The sequence below is a fragment of the Stegodyphus dumicola genome, chromosome 6, assembly GCF_044657685.1.
Source record: "Stegodyphus dumicola isolate Sdum_Otavi_A_Nest chromosome 6, ASM4465768v1".
NCBI classification, from domain to species: domain Eukaryota; kingdom Metazoa; phylum Arthropoda; class Arachnida; order Araneae; family Eresidae; genus Stegodyphus; species Stegodyphus dumicola.
The window spans coordinates 464406-481646 of record NC_140773.1 but is presented as its reverse complement, the minus strand read 5'-3'; the positions used below and the strand labels follow the sequence as shown (position 1 = coordinate 481646).

Here is a 17241-nt window from a genome sequence, read left to right as displayed (position 1 = left end):
TGTAACGATTGCAAGAGATAAACATGAATTTATTGCCGAAAAAGAGGAGCAAAAGACTTAATATATTGGTTCCGAGAAAAAAAAAATTTTTTTTTCTAAAGGTTTTATTGTTCTTACAGGATTCTTTTATAAGGGGAAACTTAAAATAAGGAAAGTAGAAAAAAATATCAAAATCAATTCGGATTACAATCAGAAATAACTTTAAACACCTATATTAAAAGACGAAATTCCATCACTTTATCCAAACAATCTTGACTGTATTAAGTTCCATCAGGATAAGGCTACAAACCATACCTCTAAATCTACCGCTTTATGTTTTGCAAAAAGTGATATATGAAACCGCAATTGAAGCCATTCCCTCTAGATGCATATCCACCAAATCTCCTGATGTGTCTCCTATGGATTAATGTGCATTTGTACTTTTAAAACAAGCTCTTTATACGTGGCATCCCCAAACATTGGACGGACTGTGGAACATTGTGAACGAGAAGTGGCATAAAATCAACCTTGATGTTTTCAGGAAAAGGCTTTTGTCTTACAAATCAAGATGTAATATGATGGTTCAACAAAAGGGCTCTCAGCCGGAATATATTAGAAAATGAAATTATAACGTTTGTTTATATATATAATTCTTTGCAAAATCCTTAAAAGGATACCTCAAAACCCCCTGCACTCAGTCATTTGCGATAGTTACGTTAAATTTTAAACTTCAGACTAAACGTTTCAGGATTATTCATAGAGTTTCCTTTATTCTCATTTTTATTAATAATGCTTCATAAATATTTATTCAAATATATGAAAGTATATGAAAGGTTCATTTTCTAATTTATAAAATACGCTGTTTTTAAATATTTTTAACCCAGAGGGACATTAGCCCGAATTCTGTCCAAACGTTTATGTCTGCAAATGAAAAAATGATGCCTTTGGGCGCAATACAAAGTCTGAAAGCTTTCAGTTTAATATTTGTTTTGGGTGTATCTGTGGGGTGTAAATTCTTTACCTTCCAGTATATATCCAATCGAGACATTTTTATAAAAGTTATTTAAATTAATTTCTTCCAAATTTCATTTCATGATTGATTTGTTTGAGTAAAAGTTAGGTTATTTGAAAAGGGGAAAGAAAAGGATGGTTACCTGCCTGGCGCGAGGGATGGCTTAGCGGAGAACGTTCTATGGGAAATCTTATATACATCGAGATAAGGAAAACTGCAGAATCCAACCATGCAGCCAGCACGTTGGCGGGGAATCAAACAGGGTAAAACTCTTAGTATTCTTAAACAGAGGGCATATTGCTATGGGACACATATTGAAAATACTTCGTTTGAAAAGAAAGCAGTATATTCTCATTTATTATTTCTAGTAAGTTTTGACATGAAGGCGACAGAGAGAAAAACATGTAAAATACAAAATAACATCCTTATTCGTGTTTTAATGATAATCTGGAGGTTTTTTATACGAAATGCCGACAAATCACATAGGAAAAACGAAAAGGAAGTAGCAGACAACAAGGGAAAATATGCCTAAGAAAAATTTCAATAATAGCTACAGCTTAACTTAATTCAATGAGAAGTTATATTTAAAATAGAGCATATTGGTAAATCATAACTGAATATGGTGTGTAAACTAGTAAATTAATTTAAGAGCACAAGAAAAACAAATTTAGCAACGGCATTTAACTGCAAATAATATTTTAATTTCAGGTTACCATATAATTTAATTTAAATTTTGCAGTTCTGAAATGTAGCTCTAGAAAAGAATTTTAAAATGATTTTCTGTTTCCATTTCAGCTGTAGCGCAATCGATTGGACTGAAAACATCTTTCCTCTCTCTTATCGAAAAAGGCAATTTCTTCCGTCCAAATCCAATGCTCAGTCAATAAGGACGTCACTTAGTCAGTCATTGGTCAGTCACTGGTCAGGCAAAGAGATCTTCACTTTCTCAGTCGATTTTCAGTGAATGTCCAATTTTTATTCTGTCACTGGTCAGTGAATCAGATCGTCACTCAGTCACTAGGCTGTCAATGAGATCGTCACTTAGTCAGGCAATGTCCAATTTTTATTCAGTCACTAGTCAGGCAAGGAGATCTTCAGTTTCTCAGTTCCTGTTCAGTGCATGTCCAAATTTTAGTCTGTCAGTGCTCAGTCAATGAGATCGTCACTCAGTCACTGCTCAGTCAATGTCCAAATTTAGTCAGTCTCCGGCCTGTGAAAGAGATAGTCAGTTAGTCAGTCACTGGTCAGACAATGTCCAATTTTTAGTCAGTCAACGGGCAATCAAGGAGACCGTCACATAGTCAGTCAATGTCCGATTTTTAGGCAGGCCCTGGTCAGTCAATGTGATCGTCAGTTAGTGACTGGTCAGAAAATGTCTAATTTTTAGTCAGTCACTGGTCAGACAATGTCCTACTTTTATTCAATGAGAATGTCATTTAGTCAGTCACTGGTCAATGTCCAATTTTTAGGCAAGTACTGGTCAGTCGAGATTGGTGTCATGGCAAACAAATCTATCACGAATACAAACTGAAATTGTGTAAACTTATCTCAGATCTATATAATATGTTTTAAGTCCTTTGTTTATTTTTAATTTTTTAAAGCAGAAATATTTCAGTAATGTTTTTCTTATGTTTGAAATTTTGAAACGCTTGCTATGATTCGAAGAAGGATGTTGAGTGCACTCGTCATCAAAGCAGATAACAGGGCCGGTACCAACGACGAGATCAACGAGCTGTTCTTCAGAATCTTCAGTTGGTTTCAGTTCTGTTCTGTCTTCTTGATCCAGTTTGCCATTCATTTTTGGTTCATTATTTGTGTTAAGGAGATTACCAGAATCGATGTCTCTTTGTGTTCCAAGATTGTTATGCGATACAATGCATTCAGCATCCAATGATTCAATAGAGGCATTCAAACTGAATTCTTCCTGGTTCAAGATGGTTATGCTGCTATTCGTGCCTATTTGATTACCTGAGTTATCAGGTTTTGGAAAATTAAAATCCTTTTCTGTTTCCTGTTGGAGGTAATTAAATTGCTTTTCATCGCTGATATTGTGCACATCATAAGAATTATTATCGAAATCTTTGGAAAAATGGCCGATGTGGTCAGTATCACTATCAATATGCAACTTAAGAAGATTATTATCAAAAGCTTCGAGGAGATCGGTGTCACTGTCTATGTCCACATCAAAGGAATCATCATTAAATTCATTAATATCAGCATATGAATCAAGGAAATCTAAATTACGTACCGTGTTTCCGGCATTAAACTTGTGTTCATTACGGTTAATAAAGTTTTCCTCATTATTTTCCCGAATTCTCTCTTCTCTTCGAGAAAACAAAAGGAAGGCAGTCGCAAAACAAATAAGTATGCCCAATAGGCTGTCGATAAGGGGTGTTGGTATAAAAATGTAACACAATACTGTCAAAAAAAAAAGAACTCCATTTCTAAAAATGGTTGGAATGCAATTTCAGCATGAAAAATAACAAGCAAATAAGCTCCACACGTAAGATTTTAGCACCACTAGATTTGATATCTCTAATGATTATGGTTTATAAGCATTGTTAAAAATGTATACATTAACTTTGTTTTAATTCAACAAAGCCTAAAACAATTATTGGTAAATTCATTCTCCGAACGTTATTAAAAGGATTCTTTGAATATGTAACAATGAAAGGTATTCTGATATATAACTCTACTCACAATAGAGCGAAGATTCTATGAGTCTGTCTTTCGTTCGGTCTGCGTGTAAGCTGATAGACCCAGGCCTACGAATTTGCTACATAGGTGCATACAGACAAGAGCCAGTGCACCTCGAAACGAGGTTTCCAAAATTCGAATGACTTTTTAAATTTTATTTTTTTATTTTTGTTTTATTCATTTTTTTGATGAAATCTGTAATTCTCTCTCATTACATCAGCAATAAGGGCACGCAACCATTATTGCTGTTGTATCCCTGTCGCCACTGTTGATGATATCAGCACTATTGCCATTCGGAAAAATGAGGACGAAAATAAGCGTTTTAAGAACTTTTAATTAATATCTCTGCTTTTTGCTATTTTTTGGGATAAAAGTGGAAGCGGAAAACGAACCAACGCTAAATTGCCGCTGCCATACATATTCAAATAAATGTTTCTTTTTGGGGAGTTTCTTGCAATACAAAGCATAAACGTAATACTTATATGTACATATATATATATAACCAGAGATTAATATTATTAAAACGAAAATACTTGAATACTCTGAGAAAATATTTTTTATACAAAAAGCACTTTCAAAACATGAATTTGTCTTGGATTTATTAGTGCAAAGCACAGAGAATCATGTTTACCTGCCACTCTGATGGAAAGGGTTTCATCTACCTTTCACTGGGTAAAAATGAAGCTAAATATATGCACAATACAAAAATATATAAAACTATTTTTAATTCTTTAATAGTCACCTAATTAAGATAAAATCAACTGGTTAGCGTAACATGAACTTACGTCATACAATTAGCGAGAACGATACACCCAAATGAGTTTTGGTGATCGATGTACTGAGTGTACATAGTGTTTTTTCTACTTTTCATTATTTACCCTTTATTACATTTACTTAATTATTGCTGATAAATTGATATGGACTTTGCGAAACCTTGGGGCAGCACATTGATGTTTATTATGCGTTACAAATTTCAACAACTGGTCTGTGCAACTATGCTCCGCTCACTCATGTTACATGCCTCAACAACTACGGCCACGATATTCGTTAGCTTCAAGACACGGAGCAAGGAGGACGCTACTGCCGTAGCACTAACGAGGATAAAGTTAAGCCAACGGGTTTATGCTACAGGTGTGCTAATTTGCCTTTACGATGTGAAAGTTACGCTTCAGATATTTTAAATCGCTATTTTACACAAGTTATCCCACTGTTACATATTGCCACATTGGATGTTATTCCGAACTTCAAGTGAAAAGGTTTGTTCCAACATTGGGATTTATTTTTGACTTTTATATGATACCCACTAAGGACAGATATAGATAGGTAACGATTTCAGGGTATTGTACCTCTTAAATAAGCGAAGACCTATGAACTATGACCTATATGTTATTAGAGGGAATGTAATTAGCGCTAGGAAGGCTTATAAATAATAACCTGAATCATATGCTTACATACGAAACCTTCACAACAGACGACATTCTGACATCATAACAGACGACGACATTTCATACGACCATCATAACAGACATTCTGAACATGGAAAACGAGTGAATAGAACATAACACTTCAATTCTCTACATTCCTCAATAATAAGATATACTAATTTGGAAAGATGCTCAGTAGAATTCAAGTCAGGGCTTTTAAGTAACCAATTTATGACAGAGAAGTCAGAGGAATGCTCTTCCATCCAACCAACCAGTAGCCAACCCTAACCTTTGAGAGGCGCAGTTATCTTTCTGAGATACTCCCTTTCCGTGTGAATGACAGGGACATAAATGGATGGAGATGATAGCTCATCTACTGCACGTACAGAATCATACTGAGGAAGGTAAGAACAAGTACTAAAGATCCCAAACACAACCAGAAGAAAGCATCCCAGACCATGATTAAGCCTCCACGGCCTTGTACAGTTCCAATCTGTGACACCGGATTCATACATTCATGATTCTCTCGCCATATTCTGAGCCTCCCATCGGTATTAATTAGAGGGATCGAAACTCATCACTCCTACACATTTCATAGTGTCTATTCTCTATATTCTGTTGGCCAGGTAAGAATGGCAACTCGATGGCATGCATTTAGGAAAGGTACCCTAGTGTGTCTACGGCTTCCGAAGGCCATATGGTGAAGGGAGCGATACACGATCTTTTTACTCACTGTACGACTGTCGCTTGCTTTAGCTAGGTGGTAATTTGGGCTAATATTTGGCTTCATTGACCATTGTAATATCTTATTATTTAATAAATAAATATAATTATTGTTGAAGTGGCAACGCCATATTTGTATCAAACCGTTACTCAGCAACGAGAGATATTGTTTTAAAAAATATTTTGTATTCTGAAGATTTTACAGCTATGAGTAGTATGAAATTTTGCCACTTAAGAATTGTATAAAATTGGTATATCACCGAGAACTAGAAATAAATTTTATGTTCTACTAAGAAGATTGTCTGTTTTGTAAATTACTGCAAAATACATTACAGTCTTAATAAATTGGAGGTTCCACCGAGATACTGGAAATTAGGAGTGCAATTATCAATTTCGATGGTGCTGGTCTCCTAATCCCAGAAATTTGCTGAATTTTTTAGAACAAGTTTGCTAATACCAATTGCCAAGTTTTTTTTTATTTCAAGGAGAAATGGATGTAAGAAGTCTGCCGTTATAAAGCCAGATTTGAAGCGGATCATTCAAAGGTTATCTTCTGTGCTTCTGTAACTTGCGTCCGAACAAAAACTGTCAAAAATAGGATACTGCTGATCTCTGAAGATAAGATTAACTTTTGGTTTTCTTAAAAAAGCTTTTATTGAATTTTAATACTTTATTTCAGAATTATAGTTTATCGTGTAAGATTTTGTTTAAAATAACTGACCCCAAAATTATTCAGCTTGAATTTATAATTGATATTTGTGGTATAGAAGTATTTTGAAATTATTATTTATGCTTTACTTTTATTTGTATTGAATTTTTATGTTGATAAATGATATTTTAAGCCATCCCGGCATTTATAAAAAAAAAAGAACTGCTAGCTGAATTTTTGAATTTGTTGCCAATCAGGCGCGTGAAAATAAGTAATAACGTCAAACTGACGTAGAGTGAATTGATTATATTGCAGAATTGGCAAAGTCTGAGTTCTCGCCATCCAGGCGTGTATTAGATAGTAACGTCACCCCGACGTATTACAGATTGTATATTCTAAAAGTTGTATTGCCAAACTGGCAAAAATTGTTTTTGTTATCGCCAACCAGGCGTGGAGATAGATAGTAAAGTCGTCAAACTGACGTGGGTAAAATTCCATTGTATTGCCTAACTGGCAAAGGTGTTTATATAGTTATAACTAACGAGGCTTGTGAATAGTGAGTTAAAACGTCAACCCGACGTTGTATTATAGTATTTTGTGCCAACCTGGCAAAGTTGTTTAAATAACTCTCTCCAATTGGTTAGTGTGAATTTCGTATTCGAGAAATTAAATCTCGCCAGAAATTATATATTTTTAATACAAGTACGAGCTTTTAGATTGTATTTCAAAAGGAAGCCTATTAAAGGTAACTTGTGTCAACATGTCATTCTTAGCTGGGAGTAAAAAACAGGATTTAAAAGTATTAGCAGCAGAGTTAGGTTTAACCGTGTAACCTGAATTTAAGATTGCTCAGTTGCATAAACTGATTACTGAAAGTCCCGGTTATGATGAGGAGTTTACTCGAGAACTACTGGCTGCAATTAGAGAAGAAAGGGAAAAAAAGGAAGAATGCGAAAGAGGAAGAGAAAAAGAACGCGAAAGAGAAGAAAGAGAAAAAGATCGCGAAAGACAAGAGAAAGAAGAGAAGGACGCGAAAGGGAAGAAAGAGAAAGGGAACGCGCAAGAGAAAAAGAGAAAAGGAACGCAAAAGAGAAGAAAGAGAAAGAAAAGAAGAGCGTGAAAAAAAAAAGAAAGAGAAAGAAAAGAAGAGCGTGAAAGAGAAGAGCGAATTAGAGCCTTTGAGCTACAGAAACTTCAGTTGGAAGCAATGGCTGCAACAGTGCAACCGGTACAAACAACGCAGTTACCTGAGCAGCCTTTAAAAATCAGAATTCACGATGTCATGCCACGTTTCAACCCTAAAGAAGATGAAATAAGTTTATTTCTGGTGTTATTTGAGCGTCAAGCTAAAATAATGAATATACCTGCTGAAAATCAAGTGACTCAACTTATTTCATTGCTGCCTCCCGACATTGTTCAGCTTATTGCTAGAGAACCAGAAGAGGACGCGAAAAAGTATGAATATGTAAAAACTTTACTGTTACAACGATTTAAATTAAGTGCGGAAAAATTTCGACAACTATTTAATAAACATTAAAAATCTACTGAAAGTACTTGGTATGATTTCTACTATGAATTAAAAAATTATTTAAAAGGTTGGCTTAACGGATTAAACATTAAAACTTTTGAACAGCTAAAAGATCTCATGCTGGTTGATCAAATAAAAAAGCGTACCTCTCCTGATTTCAATGAACATTTTATGGATCAATGGACAACCATCATTTCACCTACTGAAATAGTTAAGAAAATTGAAGATTTTGAAGATGTGAGAAAAACAATAAAACCGAAATTTTCTAACAATCAGACTGAGAAATTTAACAAAGGATCATTTAAACCGCGTTATGATAATTTTGTGAAAAAAATAGAGCAACCGCCTCATTTAAAGCATTCTGATAGATGGGATGATTCAAAATACAAGAAAGATCATCAGCAAAGGAATCAGTTCCAAAACAAAAACCAAGAGAATTTATATGACAAAAGATACCGACCACGTTGTTTCGAGTATGGATCATATGAACATTTTAAGCCTCAGTGCCCTCGCTTAAAACCAAATGAAAAGATAAATTGCGTATTTTCGAATGATGATTTGTTAAAGACGTATACAATTAACGGTTTAGTTAATGGGTATGAAATGCCTATTCTTCGAGACACAGGAGCCACAGTAGATGTTATATCTCGAAAATATGTAGATAAAGCAAAAATGATTGGAGAACATGTCTGGGTACAATATCTCTTAAATGACCATTTAGTATGTCTCCCGTTAGCTGAAATTGAAATTAATGGCGAACTTGGTCATATAAAGACAAAAGCAGCTGTTGTTACAAATGATCCTGGCAGATATGTATTGGGTAACAAAACTGCTCAGTTGTTCAAAGATAAACAGTTCTTAAATTTAGAAAGAATAAATGCGGTTTTGACACGATCTCAAGTGAAACGATCTCGAGAAGGAGATCCAAGTAGAGACACCGAAATGGGGAAAAAAGAAGAACTGTCTGTTATTGAGTCTGACGAAGCTATTTTACCGCAAGCTGATGAGAAAGACAAGGAAATTAAGAAAACAATTAATTCTAATTCAAAGGAATTAATTGAATCTCAGCATCAAAGCAGAGATCTAGCCTCAATGCTTAGCGAAGCTAAAGGTGAAAATTTCGAAAATGATTTCAAAGTAAAGGAGAAAAAGAAATTAGATAAAAATGGAAATGAAAGGGAAGTAATTGTTATTCCTGAAAAATATAGGGATCAAATGCAGAACTACACAACTTTTATTCAGAACCAAACAAATAATAGTACTAAAACTCAAGGTAATTGGGTCAATACTCACCCTCCTAAAAGTCAAGCTCCTGTCAATGCTTCACAGAAACCTGACAAACAATCTAAGCGTTCATCTCTTGATGAGGAAACTGAAGTTATTTATATGGAAGTTGACTCATTTTATTTACCTGGTGATTCATCTTCTATGGATCATGTGTATGATTATTCCTCTACAAGTTCCCCAGTTCCTTCTTCTCCGAAAAGTAAAGATGTGTTTGACAGTTCGTTAGCAGCAGATCAAAGATATTCTTATAAAAGAACTCATGAAGGTGCTTCTAAAGCTGAGAAATTAGAAATAAATTCAGAATATAAGCTCGCGTCAGAAACCTTAGCAAAGAGGCATAAACATGATAGAGGATACTCAAAGTTGCCACATTCAATGAGAATGCAAGTAGCAGATAAGAACAAAGAATCATCTCGCAAAGAGCAAAATCTATCTTACAAGAAAGAACTGACAAAATTAAACGATTCTCAGTTAAAAGTTCCAGATGAATTGCCAAGTTTTGGAGTTGAGATGCCAGTCAAAGAGAAGTTTTTAAAGAAACTAAACAGACAAGAGCGAGTTGTTGAACAAGAAAAACTGCCACAAAAGCCTCTGTCACACTCACCAGATTTCAGTAAGAAGTTTACAGAAACTGAAAAAAAGTACTCTACCACAGAAAAGGAATGCGCCGCCATAATATTTGTTGTAAAGAAACTTCAATGTTATTTAGACGGCCATACTAAATTCCTCATCAAAACCGATCATAATCCCTTAGTTTGGCTCAAAAATAATGTGAGTTTAAATCCACGACTTATGAGATGGGCACTAGTACTACAACCCTACAATTACACGATCGTTCATCGAATTGGTAAAAACCATAAAAATGTAGACGCATTAAGTCGTACTCCCTGGCCTGATTAAATAATTTGTTTCTCTATATAGATAAAAAAATATTTTGTTCCTTCCTCTCTTCTTCAGTGTATGATGCTATTATGCTATTTCTTGTTTAATTCTCCTTTAAATGCTTGTATTTTAATTCTGTGTTGTGCTGATATTATTGTTTTAAAAACTGTAAACTTTAATTTATAAAAATATAAATTAAAGTTTATCTGGAGGGGGGAGACGTTGTAATATCTTGTTATTTAATAAATAAATATAATTATTGTTGAAGTGGCAACGCCATATTTGTATCAAAACGTTACTCAGCAACGAGGCATATTGTTTTAAAAAAGATTTTGTATTCTGAAGATTTTACAGCTAGGAGTAGTATGAAATTTTGCCACTTAAAAATTGAGTACTTTTCCGTTTTGGCGGCGCAAGCGATAAAGTCGCCAATAATGATACAACCGATGCCAAACGGAATATTTTCGCTGGTAACCTTTTACGCCTCATTTTGAAAACAAGTCGCAGCTTTTTCTTATCAGATTGATTGTTTCTTTCAATACTGGCATATAATTACATAGAATTTTTATCAGATAGTTCAGTTTTATGTCTAAGGCCATTTTCGGTAATTAAGTCAATTAGGATGCAATCACAGCGCTTACCCGAAGCCGAAAATATAGAAAAGGTAAAGTCAAGGGTTAAATTCATCAATTCTAATGAGAATGCATTAGCGAAGTAAAGCACTGCAGTTTTACATAATTTCTGAGTAAGCTATTCGTACGAATTGAAATATTTCTTGCATTTAAACTTAATTTCCAAATTTAGATTTAACTTGAAATTAATGTAGATAATTGCTGAGAGCATTAGATTTTTGTAGAGTAGTTTACGTGAGATGAGATCGCTTGGGGTCACGTGATATGAACGGGCGAATCAGAATGTTGAACCATGAAAGCATAGTAAATTTTTAATTGATGTCTTTTTAGAAATTTATTGTTTTTATTTATTGGCTTTTTATAAAATTTTAAGTGATATTAAAATGTTTATGCCTTCAAAAAAAGAATTCTTAGAACTAACATTTTTTAAATATTTTTTATGTGTATACTGTATGTTGTCGCCAATAAATTCTGCTTGGCGAGATTTGCGCCAACGAAACGGAAAAGTACCAAAAATTGTATAAAATTTGTCTATCACCGAGAACTAGAAATAAAATTTATGTTCTACTAAGAAGATTGTCTGTTTTGTAAATTACTGCAAAATACATTACACCGTGTACAATACGGCTGAGACTTCTCATACCACGATTGTTCTAACTTAAATCTGCTTTGCACTTTGCAGAGTCGCTACTTCTTTTTCCCACCATGCGTGTATTCTCGGTATGCTCTTGACACTGTCGACCGTTAAAATCCTATCCCGCTGAGGATTTTAGAAATTGTATAACCCATGCGACGAGAGATTACTATCTGCCCGATATTGAAATTTTACATATACTGGTATATTAAACAAGTGATTATCGACAAGCATAGTGTATGTGCATTTACCACAACTCCTTCACGTAAGCCCAGATGCAGCGCAGCGCTATTCAATTTGCATAGCCATGTCTATCCCTAATTTAGTGGCACTTCAGTGTAGTTAAAACTCATGAAGCTTGGGCATACGTGTAACGATTGCAAGAGATAAACATGAATTTATTGCCGAAAAAGAGGAGCAAAAGACTTAATATATTGGTTCCGAGAAAAAAAAAAATTTTTTTTTTCTAAAGGTTTTATTGTTCTTACTGGATTCTTTTATAACGGGAAACTTAAAATAAGGAAAGTAGAAAAAAATATCAAAATCAATTCGGATTACAATCAGAAATAACTTTAAACACCTATATGAAAAGACGAAATTCCATCTCTTTATCCAAACAATCTTGACTGTATTAAGTTCCATCAGGATAAGGCTACAAACCATACCTCTAAATCTACCGCTTTATGTTTTGCAAAAAGTGATATATGAAACCGCAATTGAAGCCATTCCCTCTAGATGCATATCCACCAAATCTCCTGATGTGTCTCCTATGGATTAATGTGCATTTGTACTTTTAAAACAAGCTCTTTATACGTGGCATCCCCAAACATTGGACGGACTGTGGAACATTGTGAACGAGAAGTGGCATAAAATCAACCTTGATGTTTTCAGGAAAAGGCTTTTGTCTTACAAATCAAGATGTAATATGATGGTTCAACAAAAGGGCTCTCAGCCGGAATATATTAGAAAATGAAATTATAACGTTTGTTTATATATATAATTCTTTGCAAAATCCTTAAAAGGATACCTCAAAACCCCCTGCACTCAGTCATTTGCGATAGTTACGTTAAATTTTAAACTTCAGACTAAACGTTTCAGGATTATTCATAGAGTTTCCTTTATTCTCATTTTTATTAATAATGCTTCATAAATATTTATTCAAATATATGAAAGTATATGAAAGGTTCATTTTCTAATTTATAAAATACGCTGTTTTTAAATATTTTTAACCCAGAGGGACATTAGCCCGAATTCTGTCCAAACGTTTATGTCTGCAAATGAAAAAATGATGCCTTTGGGCGCAATACAAAGTCTGAAAGCTTTCAGTTTAATATTTGTTTTGGGTGTATCTGTGGGGTGTAAATTCTTTAACTTCCAGTATATATCCAATCGAGAGATTTTTATAAAAGTTATTTAAATAATTTTTCTTCCAAATTTCATGTCATGATTGATTTGTTTGAGTAAAAGTTAGGTTATTTGAAAAGGGCAAAGAAAAGGATGGTTACCTGCCTGGCGCGAGGGATGGCTTAGCGGAGAACGTTCTATGGGAAATCTTCTCATATACATCGAGATAAGGAAAACTGCAGAATCCAACCATGCAGCCAGCACGTCGGCGGGGAATCAAACAGGGTAAAACTCTTAGCATTCTTAAACAGAGGGCATATTGCTATAGGACACATATTGAAAATACTTCGTTTGAATAGAAAGCAGTATATTCTGATTTATTATTTCTAGTAAGTTATTTCTAGTACATGTTATTTCTAGTATGTTATTTCTAGTACATGAAGGCCACGGAGAGAAAAAAATGTAAAATACAAAATAACATCCATATTCGGGTTTTAATGATAATCTGGAGGTTTTTTATACGAAATGCCGACAAATCACATAGGAAAAACGAAAAGGAAGCAGCAGATAACAAGGGAAAATATGCCTAAGAAAAATTTCAATAATAGCTACAGCTTAACTTAATTCAATGAGAAGTTATATTTAAAATAGAGCATATTGGTAAATCATAACTGAATATGGTGTGTAAACTAGTAAATTAATTTAAGAGCACAAGAAAAACAAATTTAGCAACGGCATTTAACTGCAAATAATATTTTAATTTCAGGTTACCATATAATTTAATTTAAATTTTGCAGTTCTGAAATGTAGCTCTAGAAAAGAATTTTAAAATGATTTTCTGTTTCCATTTCAGCTGTAACGCAATCGATTGGACTGAAAACATCTTTCCTCTCTCTTATCGAAAAAGGCAATTTCTTCCGTCCAAATCCAATGCTCAGTCAATAAGGACGTCACTTAGTCAGTCATTGGTCAGTCAATGTTCAATTTTTATTCAGTCACTGGTCAGGCAAAGAGATCTTCACTTTCTCAGTCGATTTTCAGTGAATGTCCAATTTTTATTCTGTCACTGGTCAGTTAATCAGATCGTCACTCAGTCACTAGGCTGTCAATCAGATCGTCACTTAGTCAATGTCCAATTTTTATTCAGTCACTAGTCAGGCAAGGAGATCTTCACTTTCTCAGTTCCTGTTCAGTGCATGTCCAAATTTTAGTCTGTCAGTGCTCAGTCAATGAGATCGTCACTCAGTCACTGCTCAGTCAATGTCCAAATTTAGTCAGTCTCCGGCCTGTCAAAGAGATAGTCAGTTAGTCAGTCACTGGTCAGACAATGTCCAATTTTTAGTCAGTCAACGGGCAATCAAGGAGACCGTCACATAGTCAGTCAATGTCCAATTTTTAGGCAGGCCCTGGTCAGTCAATGTGATCGTCAGTTAGTGACTGGTCAGAAAATGTCTAATTTTTAGTCAGTCACTGGTCAGACAATGTCCTACTTTTATTCAATGAGATTGTCATTTAGTCAGTCACTGGTCAATGTCCAATTTTTAGGCAAGTACTGGTCAGTCGAGATTGGTGACATGGCAAACAAATCTATTACGAATACAAACTGAAATTGTGTAAACTTATCTCAGATCTATATAATATGTTTTAAGTCCTTTGTTTATTTTTAATTTTTTAAAGCAGAAATATTTCAGTAATGTTTTTCTTATGTTTGAAATTTTGAAACGCTTGCTATGATTCGAAGAAGGATGTTGAGTGTACTCGTCATCAAAGCAGATAACAGGGCCGGTACCAACGACGAGATCAACGAGCTGTTCTTCAGAATCTTCAGTTGGTTTCAGTTCTGTTCTGTCTTCTTGATCCAGTTTGCCATTCATTTTTGGTTCATTATTTGTGTTAAGGAGATTACCAGAATCGATGTCTCTTTGTGTTCCAAGATCGTTATGCGATACAATGCATTCAGCATCCAATGATTCAATAGAGGCATTCCAACTGAATTCTTCCTGGTTCAAGATGGTTATACTGCTATTCGTGCCTATTTGATTACCTGAGTTATCAGGTTTTGGAAAATCAAAATCCTTTTCTGTTTCCTGTTGGAGGTAATTAAATTGCTTTTCATCGCTGACATTGTGCACATCATAAGAATTATTATCGAAATCTTTGGAAAAATGGCCGATGTGGTCAGTATCACTATCAATATGCAACTTACGAAGATTATTATCAAAAGCTTCGAGGAGATCGGTGTCACTGTCTATGTCCACATCAAAGGAATCATCATTAAATTCATTAATATCAGCATATGAATCAAGGAAATCTAAATTACGTACCGTGTTTCCGGCATTACACTTGTGTTCATTACGGTTAATAAAGTTTTCCTCATTATTTTCCCGAATTCTCTCTTCTCTTCGAGAAAACAAAAGGAAGGCGGTCGCAAAACAAATAAGTATGCCCAATAGGCTGTCGATAAAGGGTGTTGGTATAAAAATGTAACACAATACTGTCAAAAAAAAGAACTCCATTTCTAAAAATGGTTCGAATGCGATTTCAGCATCAAAAATAACAAGCAAATAAGCTCCACACGTAAGATTTTAGCACCACTAGATTTGATATCTCTAATGATTATGGTTTATAAGCATTGTTAAAAATGTATACATTAACTTTGTTTTAATTCAACAAAGCCTAAACAATTATTGGTAAATTCATTGTTTCGAACGTTATTAAAAGGATTCTTTGAATATGTAACAATGAAAGGTATTCTGATATATAACTCTACTGACAATAGAGGGAAGATTCTATGAGTCTGTCTTTCGTTCGGTCTGCGTGTAAGCTGACAGACCCAGGCCTACGAATTTGCTACATAGGTGCATCCAGACAAGAGCCAGTGCACCTCGAAACGAGGTTTCCAAAATTCGAATGACTTTTTAAATTTTATTTTTTTATTTTTGTTTTATTCATTTTTTTGATGAAATCGGTAATTCTCTCTCATTACATCAGCAATAATGGCACGCAACCATTATTGCTGTTGTATCCCTGCCACCATTGTTGATGATATCAGCACTGTTGCCATTCGGAAAAATGAGGACGAAAATTAGCGTTTTAAGAACTTTTAATTAATATCTCTGCTTTTTGCTATTTTTTGGGATAAAAGTGGAAGCGGAAAACGAACCAACGCTAAATTGCCGCTGCCATACATATTCAAATAAATGTTTCTTTTTGGGGAGTTTCTTGCAATACAAAGCATAAACGTAATACTTATATGTACATATATATATATAACCAGAGATTAATATTATTAAAACGAAAATACTTGAATACTCTGAGAAAATATTTTTTATACAAAAAGCACTTTCAAAACATGAATTTGTCTTGGATTTATTAGTGCAAAGCACAGAGAATCATGTTTACCTGCCACTCTGATGGAAAGGGTTTCATCTACCTTTGACTGGGTAAAAATGAAGCTAAATATATGCACAATACAAAAATATATAAAACTATTTTTAATTCTTTAATAGTCACCTAATTAAGATAAAATCAACTGGTTAGCGTAACATGAACTTACGTCATACAATTAGCGAGAACGATACACCAAAATGAGTTTTGGTGATCGATGTACTGAGTGTACATAGTGTTTTTTCTACTTTTCGTTATTTACCCTTTATTACATTTACTTAATTATTGCTGATAAATTGATATAGACATTGCGAAACCTTGGGGCAGCACATTGATGTTTATTATGCGTTAAAAATTTCAACAACTGGTCTGTGCAACTATGCTCCGCTCACTCATGTTACATGCCTCAACAACTACGGCCACGATATTCCGTTAGCTTCAAGACACGGAGCAAGGAGGACGCTACAGCCGTAGCACTAACGGGGATAAAGTTAAGCCAACGGGTTTGTGCTACAGATGTGCTAATTTGCTTTTGCGATGTGAAAGTTACGCTTCAGATATTTTAAATCGCTATTTTACACAAGTTATCCCACTGTTACATATTGCCACATTGTATGTTATTCCGAACTTCAAGTGAAAAGGTTTGTTTCAACATTGGGATTTATTTTTGACTTTTATATGATACCCACTAAGGACAGATATAGATAGGTAACGATTTCAGCGTATTGTACCTCTTAAATAAGCGAAGACCTATGAACTATGACCTATATGTTGTTAGAGGAAATGTATTTAGCGCTAGGAAGGCTTATAAATAATAAGCTCAATCATATGCTTACATACGAAACTATCACAACAGACGACATTTTGACATCATAACAGGCGAGGACATTTCATACGACCATCATAACAGACATTCTGAACATGGAAAACGAGTGAATAGAACATAACACTTCAATTCTCTACATTCCTCAATAATAAGATATACTAATTTGGAAAGATGCTCAGTAGAATTCAAGTCAGGGCTTTTAAGTAACCAATTTATGACAGAGAAGTGCTCTTCTCT

The 17241-nt window shown here is 34.3% G+C and overlaps 1 long non-coding RNA gene across 1 annotated transcript in view; it reads right to left on the bottom strand.

Moving 5' to 3' along the window:
* Nucleotides 1-13923: 13923 nt before the first annotated feature.
* LOC146996634 (uncharacterized) overlaps nucleotides 13924-17241 on the bottom strand; it is a 67690-nt gene continuing 64372 nt past the window's right edge. Inside the window, exon 7 of the long non-coding RNA XR_015041524.1 lies at nucleotides 13924-14077. This is a non-coding gene — a long non-coding RNA (uncharacterized LOC146996634). The remainder of the gene's footprint in view (nucleotides 14078-17241) is intronic.